Source organism: Theropithecus gelada, chromosome 2 (genome assembly GCF_003255815.1).
Source record: "Theropithecus gelada isolate Dixy chromosome 2, Tgel_1.0, whole genome shotgun sequence".
In the NCBI taxonomy this organism is placed as follows: Eukaryota; Metazoa; Chordata; class Mammalia; order Primates; family Cercopithecidae; genus Theropithecus; species Theropithecus gelada.
In genome coordinates, this window is record NC_037669.1 from 73847324 (window position 1) to 73864625 (window position 17302).

Below are 17302 nucleotides of genomic sequence, written 5' to 3' on the forward strand. Positions count from 1 at the left end.
TGGCATGTAAGTCAAAAGGCATAGATGAATTGGTTGTGTCCTCCAACCAGAGTGGGAACTGTAGCAAACAATTCTAAAGCCCATCAAAGATGTAAGGCATGAACTTGTCCTACACACTGTGGCAGCGTTATTACAAAAATTCTTTTAAAAGTCTGTATAAAAATCCGTAACAACTTGGCAAGCAAAATTACACTTCAAAGCAGCTAGTATGTAAATTAACTTCACATTTCACTTCATTTTAAAACAAGAGACCTTGTTATAACAAATTCAGGGAAACTGGCAATTTTGAGTTGAATATTAAAAAGAAAAGCAAATTTTCACCTTTGTATGAGCTCTGCTATTTGTTCTCCTTCATGAACCCTGTCTTCCATTTCAGGATCCAATTCTTTGAGGATAGAATGAGTTCTATCATTTTATTCCAGCAGGTCAAACATTGGTCCAATATTATAAAAATGCAGACTTTATTTAGACATAAAAAGCAACAAAGTATTTTCAATGCCATAATTCCCAAATCTGCTTAGAAATCCAAACAAAACGTAATCTTTAAGTAGAATTTTAAATTGTGTTGGAAAAACTAAAAAACTTTGCACATACAGAAGCATAAATACAGATTAACAAGTGAATTTAACAAGATACTAAAATATAATACACATGTGTTAGCAATCATTTTGAAGAAAGCACTAAAAATATCAGTACTAGTCCACCTCCCTTTAATATATGCTACAGTCTAAAATATTTATATTTCCTTCTTTCTAGAAAATTATACTGTTCAAACTTTTTTACATGAAGCAAAAATGAAAAAGTCTCTCTCAAAGTGCTATGCAAATATGCAGAAACCCTGATATTATCTCTAGGAGGATGTATGTAAATCCTCATTCTGTTATGGATCTTAAAAACAGAAAACGAGCATCAGCGACACCACCACCAAAGGACTCTTTTAAAAAGTAGTTTTAAGATTTTAATTGTTCAAAACTGTTTAAGATGAATAGGAAAAGATAATTTGAAATATATGCAAAGAACAAGAAATTCTACTTGTGGCTAAATCAATTATTTCCTTTGGAAAAGAATAAAGTTCAAATCATATTGCCAATGTCACTAGAACTAAAATCTGGCCATTACAAAAGGTCTCCCAAACTACAGTCAATGGTCTGCTCACTTCAAGTAATATTGGTAATGGCTAAATTCCAATATAACACCAAAAAAAAAAAAAAAAAAAAAAAAAAACCCTAGCCTAGAAGTCTACTGGAGTTCACTGTAACAGGATTTAAGCTATAATTAAATTTGATTAGCTTGGTTCAAACCTCAAGTTCAAAAGAATTATCAGCATGAATGGATGAAAAGCCCTTTTACACGGGCATTTTGAAAATATGAAAAGGGCTGACACAGCAAGCTTCAAAGACTTTAAAAGCAATTGACCCTTCCCAGAGCAAAGGAGAAATGCTAACAGCTGAAACTCAGATGCTGCATGCAAAGAAAATAAAGTTCCAGATGGTTCAAAAGCCTGGTAGTTTATTAAATATTAAATACTATTATTTTTAACTGGATTTTGCCCAGAGATAGCCAAATAAGTCATCCACAAAATGTGAAAAAGCAGTATGATACCATCCCCTGAAAAACTGAAGCAAATAAATATTCCCCTTTTCAAAAACTACCCGCATGAGGAAGCTTCTCAAGGAGTTATACAAACAACCATGATGATAGTCAAACAATCAAGACATTTAATAAAAAACAAAAACATCTACAGCCTAAAAATCCAAATCAGTTTATTTCGAGACATTTAACTATTACTCTATAAACACACACCCCATGCACACATACCTCCCTTGGATCATATTATATTTTTCATGCATTAGGAAAGGAGAAAAGTGAAAGAAGCAGTAATAAATATGGCCTATGGAACTGTGTTAGTGACTGAGGGTTAACACAGATTTTAGAAGTAGTTAAAAATGAGTATTAGAGGATTACATATACAAAAGTTTGTTCACCGGGCACAGTGGCTCACACTTGTAATCCCAGCATTTTGGGAGGCTGGGTGAGCAGATCACTTGAGGCCAGGAGTTCATGACCAGCCTGGCCAACAAAGCAAAACCCAGTCTCTACTAACACAAAAATTAGCCAGGCATCGTGGAACACATCTGCAGTTCCAGCTACTCAGGAGGCTGAGGCATGAGAATCGCTTAGAACCCAGGAGGTGGAGATTGCAGTGAGTTGAGATTGTGCCACTACACTCCAGCCAAGGAGACTTTGCCTCCAAAAAACAGTCTGTTGTACGTATTCTTTTAAATATATACATAGAAATAGGTGCATACACATGCACATCAAATGAACTATATACATACACATATAAACACACAGTAATACATACATACACAGGTACATATTCATATGTACACATACATAAACACACATGAACCAAAGGTCCCTTTTCAACAAAACAAAGTTAGTTAACTCAGTTTATACATTGAGTTTTAAAATGGCACCTTCAAGTGAGTTTTTATGTTAAAATTTTTCCCTTGTTAGCATACTGTTTCTATATAACTTGGGATCTGGGAGAGGGAAAAGACTGTTTTTCATGAAATGGAAACATTCTATGCCAAATGAAGCAGGTGTGAGATATCTCAAAGATGAAAGCAATTCTCCAAATAACAATGTCATCCTGTAATGCTTTCTTGACATGTACAATTTTGCTATTCCTCTTTTTGAGATTTATTACAAAGCACTGTGTTTGTGATCTTTCCTAACACAGATCAGTAGTGTGATTGGTGCTCATTTCTAGCAGCTTTTAGCACTGAGGAAAAAGTCAATTCAACACTGATGTCACTAAAAATGGGGAAGAAATCCAGCTACAGCAGAGAGGCTGCTGTGCCCCTTAAATGCTCTTCCTTAAAACATTTATTCACAAGCAAATTAATTCTTAATGTAATTCTTTTATTCTGAAAACTGTTTATTATAAATCATCAGTTTTGAAATAAATCAAAGTGATCTCCCACCAAGAAAAGAAAACCCCACAAAGAAATTAATCATATTTACTTTTCTGTCCATTAAAAATATGCTGAAGGTGACACAGATACACCTCTCAGAAATTTCTCATTAAAAATTATCCACAATTTATGACAAACAGTTTGACTAGAGAAAATATTAATTCCACCAGTTTAGTAATAATATCAAACAATATATTTTCCTCCTGATATATCTACCAAATGGTTTTGGTATTTAAGCTTTTTTTTCAAAACAGAAGAAGAAAATCGGTTAACTGAACTTGGTAACACCTAGTCCAGTGGTTCTCACACTTCAGAATGCATCAGAATCATTCAGAGGGTGTGTAACACAAATTCTGGGCCTCACCCCAAGTTTCTGATTCAGAAGGTCTCAAGTGGGAACTTAGAGTCTGCATTTCTAACAAGTTCCTAGGGAATGCGGCTGCTATTCGTGGAAGGACTGTACTTTGGGAACCAATGATCTACTCAGTATTTTCCTTCTTTTCATAATTTGCAAATTTGATAACAAGGAAATGATATGCTATATCCTTTAAAGACAGACAGACTTTGAGAGCTTAGAATTAAAGAGAAATTGACAAAAAGGAAATCTACTCTAAGGCATTGCACAGCCCTCAAAGATGATCTAGTCTAGGATTCAGCAAACTTTCTCTGTAAAGAGCCAGACAATAAATAGTTTAGGCTTTATGGTCCATACAGCCTCTGTCACAACGACTCAACTCTGCCACTGCTGTGTGAAAGCAGACAGACAATACCTAAATGAAAGAAAGTGGCCGCACGCCAATAAAGCTTTATTACAAAAACAGGCTGTGATCTAGATTTGGCCCACAGGTCATAGTTTACCAACTATTTAAAAGGAGGAAATCAATACCCAGAGAGATTAAACAACTTCAAAGGCACAAGATAGTAAGTGGCAAGATTGCAACTAGACCTTCAGTGTCCTGATGTCTGATGTACTAAGGAAGCTACTGTTATAGTAATATTTTGATAAAGAACAGCCACAAATGGAATGCATTACAAAACCTCATGTAGTTTAATGATCAAAAAGAAAAAATGACTTTACTAAGCAAAAGAGCATCTCAGTTCTAGAATTAATGCCAGACATTGTTTTTTTTTTTGGTTTTTTTTTTTGTTTTTTGAGAAGGAGTTTCACTCTTGTTGACCAGGCTGGAGTACAATCGCACGATCTCAGTTCACTGCAACCTCCATCTCCCAGGTTCAAGCAATTCTCCTGCCTCAGCCTCCCGACTAGCTGGGATTATAGGCACACACCACCATGCCCAGGTATTTCTTTGTATTTTTAGTAGAGATGGGAGTTTCACCATGTTGGCCAGGCTGGTTTGAACTTCTGACCTCAGGTGATCCACCCGCCTCAGCCTTTCAAAGTGCTGGGATTACAGGCGTGAGCCACTGCACCCGACTCAATGCCAGACATTCTTATTCCTATTATTACTTATAAATGGGAGGCGTACACCATTGAACGACAATCTGGACTCTCGTCACATTGCTTCCTGCAGCCTACACTATTAGGGCCTATGCCAATCAAGCCTTCTGACCAGGGAGTGTGGAAAACAGAATCGAGGACTTCTCAGTTCTTACCCTCTTGGTCCTGCACCTTTCTCATCCCATCTGCCATCCATTTTATGCCATTCGTTAAAAAAGTTCTTCCCCCTACTAAAATTTTGGTTAAGAGCCAAAAAAGGTAGTAAACTATGACACTTACGTTAAAAACAATGTTTCTGTTCAGTCTACAAAGTTTTATTTTCATTCTAGTGATTAAGCAATTATTAAGTTAAATAGAATATTTAGCTAATAAAAGTAAAGCAGACATTTATCTTCAGTACTTAGATACCTAAAAGTATGTTATGTGTACACATATAGTACACACACATGTGAACACATACTCCCTATGCTTTCACAGTTGCCAAAGCTTTTACTCTTAAAACTGATTATTTAAATAAGCAATACATTTTAGCAATTAATAAAGCAAATTTTATGTATAGCCTTACCTATTTTATGCCAGTTTATTTTTTAAAATAAAGCAAATGCATGCATATCAGGAAAATAACTTGATTTTAAGTATCTGAAGTTTTGAACATGTTTGATATACTCTACACCATGCATGAAAAAGCATCTGTTATTTACAGATCAAAGCAAACCTAAGTATCCTAAAACAACTAGAGTGAAAAATTCCCAAATTTAATTTCATCCCTGTCCACATGCTTCTTTGAACTAATAATTCAGAGAACTGGTCAGTATGTTGAACTAATTAGCATGCTTAATGCTTGCCAACTTTGATGGTTCCAATTCTTTAAGAAATTGAATTTTTTTTTTTTCCCTAGACGGGGTCTTGCTCTGTCACCCAGGCTGGAGTGCAATGGCGTGATTGTGGCTCACTGCAACCTCCGCCTCCCAGGTTCAAGCTATTCTCCTGCCTCAGCCTCCTGAGTAGCTGGGATTACAGGTGCCTGCCACCACACTTGGCTAATTTTTCTATTTTTATTAGAGATGGGGTTTCACCACATTGGTCAGGCTGGTCTCAAACTCCTGACCTCATGATCCACCCACCTCAGCTTCCGAAAGTGCTGGGATTACAGGCATGAGCCACTATGCCAGGACAAGAAATGGAATTTAAAAAATAGTTTTAAAAACACACACACAGCCAGGCGTGGTGGCTCGCACCTGTAATCCCAGCACTTTGAGAGGCCAAGGCAGGTGGATCATGAGGTCAAGAGTTCAAGACCAGCCTGGCCAACATGGTGAAACCTCATCTCTATTAAAAATACAAAAAATCTTTGGGAGGCTGAGGCAGGCAGATCACGAAGTCAGGAGATTGAAACCATGCTGGCTAACACGGTGAAACCCTGTCTCTACTAAAAATACAAAAAACTAGTCGGGCATGGCGGTGGGTGCCTGTAGTCCCAGCAACTCGGGAGGTTGAGGCAGGAGAATGGTGTGAACCAGGAGGCAGAACTTGCAGTGAGCCGAGATCACACCACTGCACTCCAGCCTGGGCATCAGAGCAAGACTCCGCCTAAAAAAAAAAACACACACACACACACACACACACACACACACACACACACAAAATTAGATGGGTGTGGTGGTGTACGCCTGTAATCCCAGCTACTCAGGAGTCTGAGGCAGGAGAATTGCTTGAACCCAGAAGGCAGAGCTTGCAGTAAGCTGAGATCATGCCACTGCACTCCAGCCAACAGCGTGAGACTCCATCTCACACACACACACACACGCAAATTTGAGAAAACGCAAAAGCCATCCAAGTTGACAAGATCACATATATTGAATAATGCTTCAAGATGCCCCAAAACATGAGTGATGCCTGTTTAATATCCTCTAAACTACAAAATAGGTTGTAAATTGTTTGGGGTTTTTGATTTGCATGAGATAAATCAACTTTTTTTCTGTATCCAAGCAGTTTTTATGAGATTCAGCGTATGCCTAACTTTAATATAAAGAACATCAGTAAAGTGTTCTTGATAAGAGTTTATATTTTTTAACTGCAATGAGAGTAAATTCATTTGAGATCTTTTAAATGTAATACTACAACTAAGAGCCAAAAGCAAAGTGGATTCTTTACTGTCCACACATTTGAGCATCATGGCCATTTTTGCTACAAAGATTTTCCTAACAATCTCGTGTGGTAATCAATAAATGACCCATAGTAAATAGGTTACTACATAGCAGACAGAGTGTTAACTAGCTAATTACACTTTTTTTTGGTCCTACTACTACATGGATTTTTTTAAGTTCTATTTTATTCTGATATTCTAAGACTACTCATTTCTGTAATTTATATGAGAACATCACACAGAGCCTTCCAAACAGATTCCACCTTGGCTTGCAATTTTATTTTCTCCCTCTAACTTGAGGAAAGAGTTATGCATAAAATAAATAAATAAATAAATAGATAAATAAATAAATAAATACTACATGATTATCTCAATAGATGCAGAAAAGGCTTTCGATAAAATTCAACACCACTTCATGTTAAAAACTCAATATATGACATGATCGTATATCTAGAAAACCCCATAATCCCGGCCCAAAAGCTCCTTATGCTGATAAACAACTTCAGCAGAGTCTCAGGATACACAATCAACATACAAAAATCACTAGCATTCCTATACATCAACAGGCAAGCCAAGAGACCTATCAGGAATGAACTCCCATTCACAACGGCCACCAAAAAAACCCCAAAATATCTAGAATTACAGCTAACCAAGGAGGTGACAGATACTACAAGGAGAACTACAAAACACTGCTCAGAGGTATCAGAAATGACACAAGCTAACGAAAAAACATTCCATGCTCACGGGCAAGAAGAATCAATATCGTGAAAATGGCCATACAGACCAAAGCAATTTATATAATAGATTCAACCCTATGCCTATTAAACTACCACTGACATTCTTCAAGGAACTGGAAAAAAACTATTTTAAAATTCATATGGAACCAAAAAAAGAGCCCAGATAGCCAAGATAATCCTAAGCAAAAAGAACAAAGTTAAAGGCATCACGCTACCAGACTTCAAGCTATATTACAGGGCTACAGTAACCAAAACAGCATGGTACTGGTACAAAAACAGACACACAGACCAACAGAACAGAAAGCCCAGAAGTAAGGCCACACACCTAGAATCATCTGCTCTTCAGCAATGCTGACAAAAACAAGCAATAAAGAAAGAAAGGATTTCCTATTGAATAAATGGTGGTGGGATGACTGGCTAGCCATATGCACAAGATTGAAACTGGACCCCTTCCTTATACCATATATAAAAATTAACTCAAGATGATTAAAAACTTAAATATAAAACCTAAAAATATAAAATCCCTGGAAGACACCTAGGCAATACCATTCTGGACACTGGAACACACAAAGATTTCATGATGAGGATGCCAAAGGCAATTGAAAACAAAGCGAAAATTGACGGGAACTAATTAAAGAGCTTCTGCACAGCAAAAGAAACTGTCAACGGAGTAAACAGACAACCTACAGAATGGGAAAAAACTTTTGCAAAATATGAAAAACCCTCAATATCACCGATCATTAGAGAAATGTAAATAAATCAAAACCACAATGACATGCCATCTTACACTTGTCAGAATGGCTATTATTAAAAAGTCAAAAAATAACAGATGCTGGCGAGGTTGGAGAGAAAAAGGAACACACACACACTGTTGGTGTGAATGTAAACTCGTTCAACCATTGTGGAAGACAGTATGGTGATTCCTTAAAGGCCTAAAATCAGAACTACCATTTGACCCAACAACTCCATTACTGAGTACATACCCAAAGGAATATTAATCCTTCTATCATAAAGACATGTACACACGTACGTTCACTGCAGCACTATTCACAATAGCAAAGACATGGAATCAACCTAAATATCCATCAATAAAACACTGGACAAAGAAAATGTGGTACATATATACCATGAATACTATAGAGGCATAAGAAAAAACGACATCACTTCCTTTGCAAGAATATGGATGATGCTAGAGGCCATTATCCTTAGCAAACTAATGCAGAAAGAGAAAACCAAATACCACATTTTCTAATTTACAATTGGGAGCTAAATGATGAGAACACCATAGATCCACAGAGGGAAATAACAGACACTGCAGCCTATCAGACAGTGGCGACTGGGAGGAGGGAGAGGATCAGGAAAAAAAAAAAACTAATGGGCACTAGACTTAGTACCTGGGTGACAAAATAATCTGTACAACAAACCTCCATGACACAAGTTTACCTATATAACAAACCAGTACATGTACTCCTGAACCTAAAGTAAATTTAAATTAAAAAAAAAAGAATTAACAAAAATCCCAACCCCAAAGGGGTATTTGGTGCATGTGATTTCATGAAGAAAGTCCAAGCTCAATGTTTCAGTACCACTCAAAGTACAAGTAAAAAATACTCCTTAAAGGCAGTTAAGCACGCTTTTTAAAAAATAATGCTTTCCATGCTCGCTTCAGCAGCACATATACTAAAATTGGAACAATACAGAGAAGATTAACATGGGCCCTGAGCAAGAATGAAATGCAAATTCGTGAAGTTTTCCATATTTTTAGAACTTCAGGAAGCGTACACAAATATCAATAGCCACATAAATCAAGCAGAAGAAAGGTTATCAGAGACTGAAGATCAACTTAATGAAATAAAGTGTGAAGACAAGATTAGAGAAAAAAAGAACGAAAAGGAACAAACAAAGCCTCCAAAAAATATGGGACTATGTGAAAAGACCAAACCTACATTTGACTGGCATACCTGAAAGTGACAGGGAGAATGGAACCAAGTTGGAAAACACTCTTCAGGATATTATCCAGGAGAACTTCCCCAACCTATCAAGACAGGCTAACATTCAAATTCAGGAAATATAGAGAACGCCACTAAGATACTTCTTGAGAAGAGCAACATAGTCGTCAAAATTCACAAAGGTTGAAATGAAAAAAAAAATGTTAAGGGCAGCCAGAGAGAAAGGTTGGGTTACCCACAAAGGGAAGCCATCAGACTAACAGCAGGTCTCTCTACAGAAACCCTACAAGCCAGAAGAGAGTGGAGGCCAATATTCAACATTTTAAAATAATTTTCAACCCAGAATTTAAAATCCAGCCAAACTAAGCTTCATAAGGAAAGGAGAAATAAAATCCTTTATAGACAAGCAAATGCTGAGAGACTTTGTCACCACCAGGCCGGGCTTACGGGAGCTCCTGAAGGAAGCACTTAATATGGAAAAGAACAACCAGTACCAGCCACTGCAAAAACATACCAAATTGTAAAGACCATAGCCACTATGAAAAAACTGAATCAATTAATAGGCAAAATAACCAGCTAGTATCATAATGACAGGATCAAATTCACACATAACAATATTAATCTTAAGCAAACGGGCTAAATGCCCCCAATTAAAAGACACAGACTGGCAAATTGGATGAACAGTGAAGACCCATCAGTGTGCTGTATTCAGGAGACCCATCTCATGTGCAAAGACACACATAGGCTCAAAATAAAAGGATGGAGGAATATTTACCAAGCAAATGGAAAGCAAAAAAAAAAAAAAAAAAGCAGGGGTTGCAATCCTAGTCTCTGGTGAAACAGACTTTAAACTAACAAACATAAAAAAAAAGACAAAGAAGGGCATTATATAATGGTAAAGCGATCAACGCAACAAGAAGAGCTAACTATCCTAAATATATATGCACCTAATACAGGAGCACCCAGATTCATAAAGCAAGTTCTTAGAGACCTACAAAGAGACAGCCACAAAACAACAGTGGGAGATTTTAAAACCCCACTGTCAATATTAGACAGATCAATGAGACAGAAAATTAACAAGGATATTCAGGACATGAACTCAGCTCTGGACCAACAGGACCTAATAGACATCTACAGAACTCTCCACCCCAAATCAACAGAATATACATTCTTCTGAGCAACACATCACACTTATTCTAATATTGACCACATAATTGGAAGTAAAACACTCCTCAATTAATTTGGGAGCTGATGTTTTGAAAAGGTTAACAAAATAGATAGACTGCTAGCCAGACAAAGAAGAAAAGAGAGAAGAATCAAACAGACACAATAGAAAATGATAAAGGGGATATCACCACCGATCCCACAGAAATACAAACTACCATCAGAGAATACTATAAACACCTCAATGCAAATAAACAAGAAAATCTAGAAGAAATGGATTAATTCCGGGACACATACACCCTCCCAAAACTAAACCAAGCAGAAGTCGAATCCCTGAACAGACCAATAACAAGTTCTGAAATTGAGGCAGTAATTAATACCCTACAAACCAAAAAAAAAGCCCAGTACCAGACGGACTCACAGGCGAATTCTACCAGAGGTACGAAGCTGGTACCATTCCTTCTGAAACTATTCCAAACAGAAAAAGAGGGGCTCCTCCCTAACTCATTTTATTAGGCCAACATCATCCTGACACCAAAACCTGGCAGAGACGCAACAAAAAAAGAAAATTTTAGAACAATATTCCTGATGAACACGAATGTGAAAATCCTCAATAATACACTGGCAAAACAAATCCAGCAGCACATCAAAAAGCTTATCCACCATGATCAAGTCACCTTCATCCTTGGGATACAACGCTGGTTCAACATATGCAAATCAATAAATGTAATCCATCACATAAACAGAACCATGACAAAAACCACATGATTATCTCAAATGATGCAGAAAAGGCCTTCAATAAAATTCAACATCTCTTCATGCTAAAAACTCTCAATAAACTAGGTATTGATGGGATTTACCTCAAAATATTAAGAGCTGTTTATGACAAACCCAAAGCCCATATTATACTGAATGAGCAAAAGCTGGAAGCATTCCCTTTGAAAACTGGCACAAGACAAAGATGCCCTCTCTCACCACTCCTATTCAACATAGTATTGGAAGCTCTGGCCAGGGCACTCAGGCAAGAGAAAGAAATAAAGGGTATTCATATAGGAAGAGAGGAAGTCAAATTTTCTCTGTTTGCAGATGACATGATTGTACATTTGGAAAACCCCATCGTCTCTGCCCAAAATCTCCTTAGGCTGATAAGCAACTTCAGCAAAGTCTTAGGATACAAAATCAATGTGCAAAAATGACAACCATTCCTATACACCAGTAACAGATAAACAGCCAAATCATGACTGAACTCCCATTCACAATTGCTACAAAGGAAACAAAATACCTAGGACTACAACTTACAAGGGATGTGAAGGACCTCTTCAAGGAGAACTACAAACCACTCCTCAAGGAAATAAGAGAGCACACACATAAATGGAAAAACATTCCATGCTCATGGGTAGGAAGAATCATTATCATGAAAATGGCCATACTGCTCAAAGTAATTTATAGATTCAATGCTATTCCCATCAAGCTACCATTGACTTTCTTCACAGAATTAGAAAAAAACTACTTTAAATTTCATATGGAATCAAAAAAGAGCCTGCATAGCCTAGTCAATCCTAAGCAAAACGAACAAAGCTGGAGGCACCACGTTACCTGACTTCAAACTATACGACAAGGCACAGTAAACCAAAATAGCATGGTACTGATACCAAAACAGATATATAGACCAATGGAACTGAATAGAGGCCTCAGAAATAATGCCACACATCTACAATCATCTGATCTTTGACAAACCTCAAAAAAGCAACGGGGGAAGGATTCCCTATTTAGTAAATGGTGTTGGGAAAACTGGCTAGCCACATGCAGAAAACTGAAACTGGACCCCTTCCTTACACCTTATACAAAAATTAACTCAAGATGGAAGACTTAAATGTTAAGACGTAAAACCATAAAAACCCTAGAAGAAAACCTAGGAAATACCATTCAGGACGTAGGCATGGGCAAAGACATCATGACTAAAACACCAAAAGCAATGGCAACAAAAACCGAAATTGACAAATGGGATCTAATTAAACTAAAGACCTTCTACACAGCAAAAGAAACTATCATCAGAGTGAACAGGCAACCTACAGAATGGGAGAAAATTTTTGTAACCTATCCATCTGACAAAGGGCTAATATCCAGAAGCTACAAGGAACTTAAATTTACAAGAAAAAAACAACCCCATCACAAATTGGGTGAAGGATATGAACAGACACTTCTCAAAAGAAGACATTTATGTGGCCAAAAAACATATGAAAAAATGCTCATCATCACTTGTCATTAAAGAAATGCAAATCAAAACCACAATGAGATACCATCTCATGCCAGTTAGAATGACGATCATTAAAAAGTCAGGAAACAACAGATGCTGGAGAGGATGTAGAGAAATAGGAACGCTTTTACACTGTTGGTGGGAGTATAAATTAGTTCAACCATTGTGGAAGACAGTGTGGCGATTCCTCAATGATCTAGAACCAGAAATACCATTGTACCCAGCAATCCTGTTACTGGGTATACACTCAATAGATTATAAATCATTCTACCATAAAGACACATGCACAAGTGTGTTTATTGCAGCACTATTCACAATAGTAAAGACTTGGAACCAACCTAAATGCCCACCAATGATAGACTGGATAAAGAAAATGTGGCACATATACACCATTGAATACTATGCAGCCATAAAAATGGATGAGTTCATGTCCTCTGCAGGGATATGAAGTTGGAACCCATTAATCTCAGCAAACTAACACAGGAACAGAAAACCAAACAGCGCATGTTCCCACTTATAAGTGGGAGTTGAACAATGAGAACACATTGACACAGGGAGGGGGAACATCACACACTGGGGCCTGTTGAGGGGTGGGGGTGGGGGGTAGAGGAGGGATAGTATTGGAGAAATACCTAATGTAGATGACAGGTTGATGGTTGCAGTGAACCACCATGGCACGTGTATACCTATATAACAAACCTGCTGCACATGTATCGCAGAACTTAAAGTGTAATTAAAAAAAAAAAAAAATGCTTTCCAATGTCAACATATCAATTCCATTACTCTACCCCTCCTTTTTCTAAGTTGTCTAAAAGGACTGTCCAAAATTCACCTCATTCAGAGACATTCAAGGATTCACTCCTTGAGTGTCTGTTCGTATCTTGCCAGCACTCCAACACTTTTAATATCCAACTACTGAATGTTCAACTACTAATGAACTGCTTTACAAATATCCATGCATTTCCACACACAAATAGGAGAGGCTGTCTAGGGGTAGAATCTCTCTCCTCTGTCCCATCCACACATGGCTAATTCTATAGCTCTGTACCCTACACTCACTCTATAAATGTTTTCTGGTGAACTAAAAATTACTGGGTCACCACTTCAGTAACAATATTATTCTCAAAACTACAGTAAACATTTAGTGATAGTGTACAAAGAAAATTTCTATAATCTGTCCTCTGCATTAAAAACTTCACATTAATTCCATGATTTTTAGAGTTTCAATTCTAAGAAGTCAGTGCTACAATAAGAAGTAAATAATTTAGGTTCTAGGTTTATTTCAGCACAAAGTAAACAGTAATCTTAGTGACTCACTTCAGATTTTGTATTTTATAGGATATTGTAAGGAAGACAACTCAAAGCAAAGAAGGTTCGTGCTTGGATAAAACACAATACACAGCGCCTTTTCCTCCTTCCAGTAGGTGAATGTTGAGACTATTTTTACTACATGATAATGCAACAGCAAGAATTTTTAAAACGGCACGATCTATATAAGGAATTAATAGTAACTATACTATGAATCAAAAAAGAGGAAGAACTGAGCTTCTAATCCACTGTCTACATATTAACAGTATAGTAATGCAAGAGAAAATAGGCATTTTCAGAAAAATAAAGACAGAAAAAAGGTGAAAGATACCCAATTACTGAAATGTAAAAACAGTGACTAAAAAGTCAGTCCTTTCTATCACTTAAAAAAAAAAAAAGAAAAGGAACAAAGAGATGTTTTAGGAGAGAAAAGACAGACGACACTTTGAGATTTTTTTTTTTTTTCTTTTGAGATGGAGTCTCGCTCTGTTTCCCAGGCTGGAGTGCAGTGGCACAATCTCAGCTCACTGCAAGCTCCGCCTCCTGGGTTCACGCCATTCTCCTGCCTCAGCCTCCTGGGTAGCTGGGACTACAGGCGCCTGCCACCATACCCAGCTAATTTTTTTTTTTTGAGACGGAGTCTCGCTCTGTCACCCATGCTGGAGTGCAGTGGCCAGATCTCAGCTCACTGCAAGCTCCGCCTCCCGGATTTACGCCATTCTCCTGCCTCAGCCTCCCGAGTAGCTGGGACTGCAGGCGCCCGCCACCTCGCCCGGCTAGTTTTTTGTATTTTTTAGTAGAGACGGGGTTTCACGGCGTTAGCCAGGATGGTCTCAATCTCCTGACGTCGTGATCCATCCGTCTCGGCCTCCCAAAGTGCTGGGATTACACGCTTGAGCCACCGCGCCCGGCCTAATTTTTTGTATTTTTAGTACAGATGGGGTTTTTCTGTGTTAGGCAGGATGGTCTCAATCTCCTGACCTCGTGATCCGCCAGCCTCAGCCTCCCAAAGTGCTGGGATTACAGGCATGAGCCACCATGCCCAGCCCCCTTTGAAATTTTTTTAAGATAGCCATCATATCAATTAAGAAAACAAACAAGCCAGGTACGGTGGCTAATGCCTGTAATCCCAGCACTTCAGGAGGCTCAGCTGGGCAGATCACATGAGGCCAGGGGTTCAAGACCAGACTGGCCAACATGGTGAGACCCTGTCTCTATTAAAAATATAAAAATTAGCCAGGCATGGTGGTGCATGCCTGTAATCCCAGCTATTCAGGTGGCGTTTGAATCCAGAAAGGAGGCTGCAGTGAGTGAAATTGTGCCACTGCACCCCAGCCTTGGTGGCAGAGCAACACCCTTGTCTCGAGAAAAATAAAATAAAAAAACAAAGGGAAAGGTCTCAGAAAATCAAAACATCATCTTTCAAGACTGCGATGTTCAAAAATATGAAAACAAACACCTAAATAAAGAAAAACAAAGACATTACTTGGAACCTATATACACAGGTTCCTTAATATATATATTTCTTCCAGATACAGACTCATGCTAATCTGGCCAACTGATTTTTTGAAAAGATGCAAAAGCATTTCAGTGAGGAAAAAAAAATAATCTCTTCAACAAATGCTGTTAGAACAACTGTACATCTACATATGGAAAAAACAAACCTTGAGCTAAACCTCACCCCTTAAATAAAAATCAACTCAAAATGGATCATAGATGTAAATATAAAACATAAAGCTATAAAACTTCTAGAAGAAAATATGAGAGAAAATCTTAATGACTGAGAGTTAGGCAGAGTTCCTAGAGATGACATCCAAAGTACGATTCATAAAAGAAAAAATGAATTGAACTTTACCAAAATTTAAAACTTTTAACTTTGCAAGTAATACTGTTTTAGAGAAATTACGAGTTACAGATGAGAAAATACTGCAAATCACATAAGAGTAAAGGACGAACATCCCAAATATATAAAGAACTTTTGAAACTCCAAAAGAAACCATACAATTAAAAATGAACAAAAGACTGAACAGATACTTCACGAAAAAAAGATGCAAGGATGGCAAATAAGCATATGAAAAGATGTTCAACATCATTAGCCATTAGGGAACTGAAAAGTAAAACCACTATGAGACACAGCATCAACTCCTGGGAGTAGTCTGTTGGTCTTCCCTGCATTACTTCCCCTCTACTAAGGGCAGGGTGGTTGTTTCTGTGGTTAGCTCCCAGAAGGGCAATGTGGTTCGTTCCAGGCCTCAGAAACACCAGAATACACCTGGCTTCAAAAATAAGTTTTGGGCCAGGCATGGTGGTTCACGCCTGTAATCCCGGCACTTTGGGAGGCCAAGGCAGGCAGACCACTTGAGGTCAGGAGTTGGAGCCCAGCCTGGCTAACAGGGTGAAACCCTTTCTTTACTAAAAATACAAAAATTAGCCGGGAGTGCTGGTGGGCACCTGTAGTCCCAGCTACTCAGGAGGCTGAGGCTGGAGAATCACTTGAACCTGGGAAGCAGAGGTTGCAGTGAGCCAAGATTGCACCACTGTACTCCAGCCTGGGTGACAGAGTAAAACTCTGTCTCAAAAAAAAAAAAAAAAAGCACAAAAAAACCCCCAAGTTTTGAACCCATGAAGAGGAGTTTGCAGTGAGCTGAGATCATGCCACTACACTCCAGCCTGGGTGAAAGAGCAAGCAAGACCCTGTCTCAAAAACAAAAAACAAAACAAAAAAAACACCAAGTTTGGTAAGAGTGTTCAGACCAAGAAAATAAATGCAAAATTTCATGATGGGATATGCCAGCTCTGTAAAGAAGTTCCTGAATGGCATGCATTAATAAACTATAATAAACACAAACCATTATCAAAACCTTAAAAAATGTGTTAAATGTTTATAAATGTCAGTGGAGGATTCTTATCACATAATGTGTAGACTATGTGCCTATGAATGTGAAGTCTGCACAAAATGTAGAAATGAAGAAGTCACTATTATTCTGTTTAATGAAGAACCAGAAAAAAACAAAAATTACTGAAAATAATCTAAGTTCTAACCACCGAAGAAGCTGCAGAAAAAGTTAAAGTGATGATTTAGATTTTGATATTGATTTAGATGACAAAGTAGAGTGAATTAATATCAACATATTACAAGTCAATTTGAGAATGTGAAATTCTGACCAACTTTTGACTTCCAATTTTCACAAAAAATACTGTGAAATCATGAGAAAATTTGAAAAAAGCTATTGAAAATAGGCAAAATTTATACATGAACAATATAAATCATGTATGATATTTCAACAAGTATAAGATTTTC

At 37.6% G+C, this 17302-nt stretch overlaps 1 protein-coding gene, 1 non-coding gene and 1 pseudogene across 6 annotated transcripts in view; 2 read left to right on the forward strand and 1 right to left on the reverse strand.

The window, feature by feature from the left end:
- The window catches only part of SLC25A26 (solute carrier family 25 member 26), a 167847-nt gene that overhangs the window by 81294 nt on the left and 69251 nt on the right, over positions 1-17302 (reverse strand). The window lies entirely within an intron of this gene.
- Positions 4421-17118, forward strand: LOC112618349 (annotated as a pseudogene).
- Positions 8980-9086, forward strand: LOC112619815. The gene has a single exon (XR_003118317.1). It is a non-coding gene; the product is annotated as a U6 spliceosomal RNA (small nuclear RNA).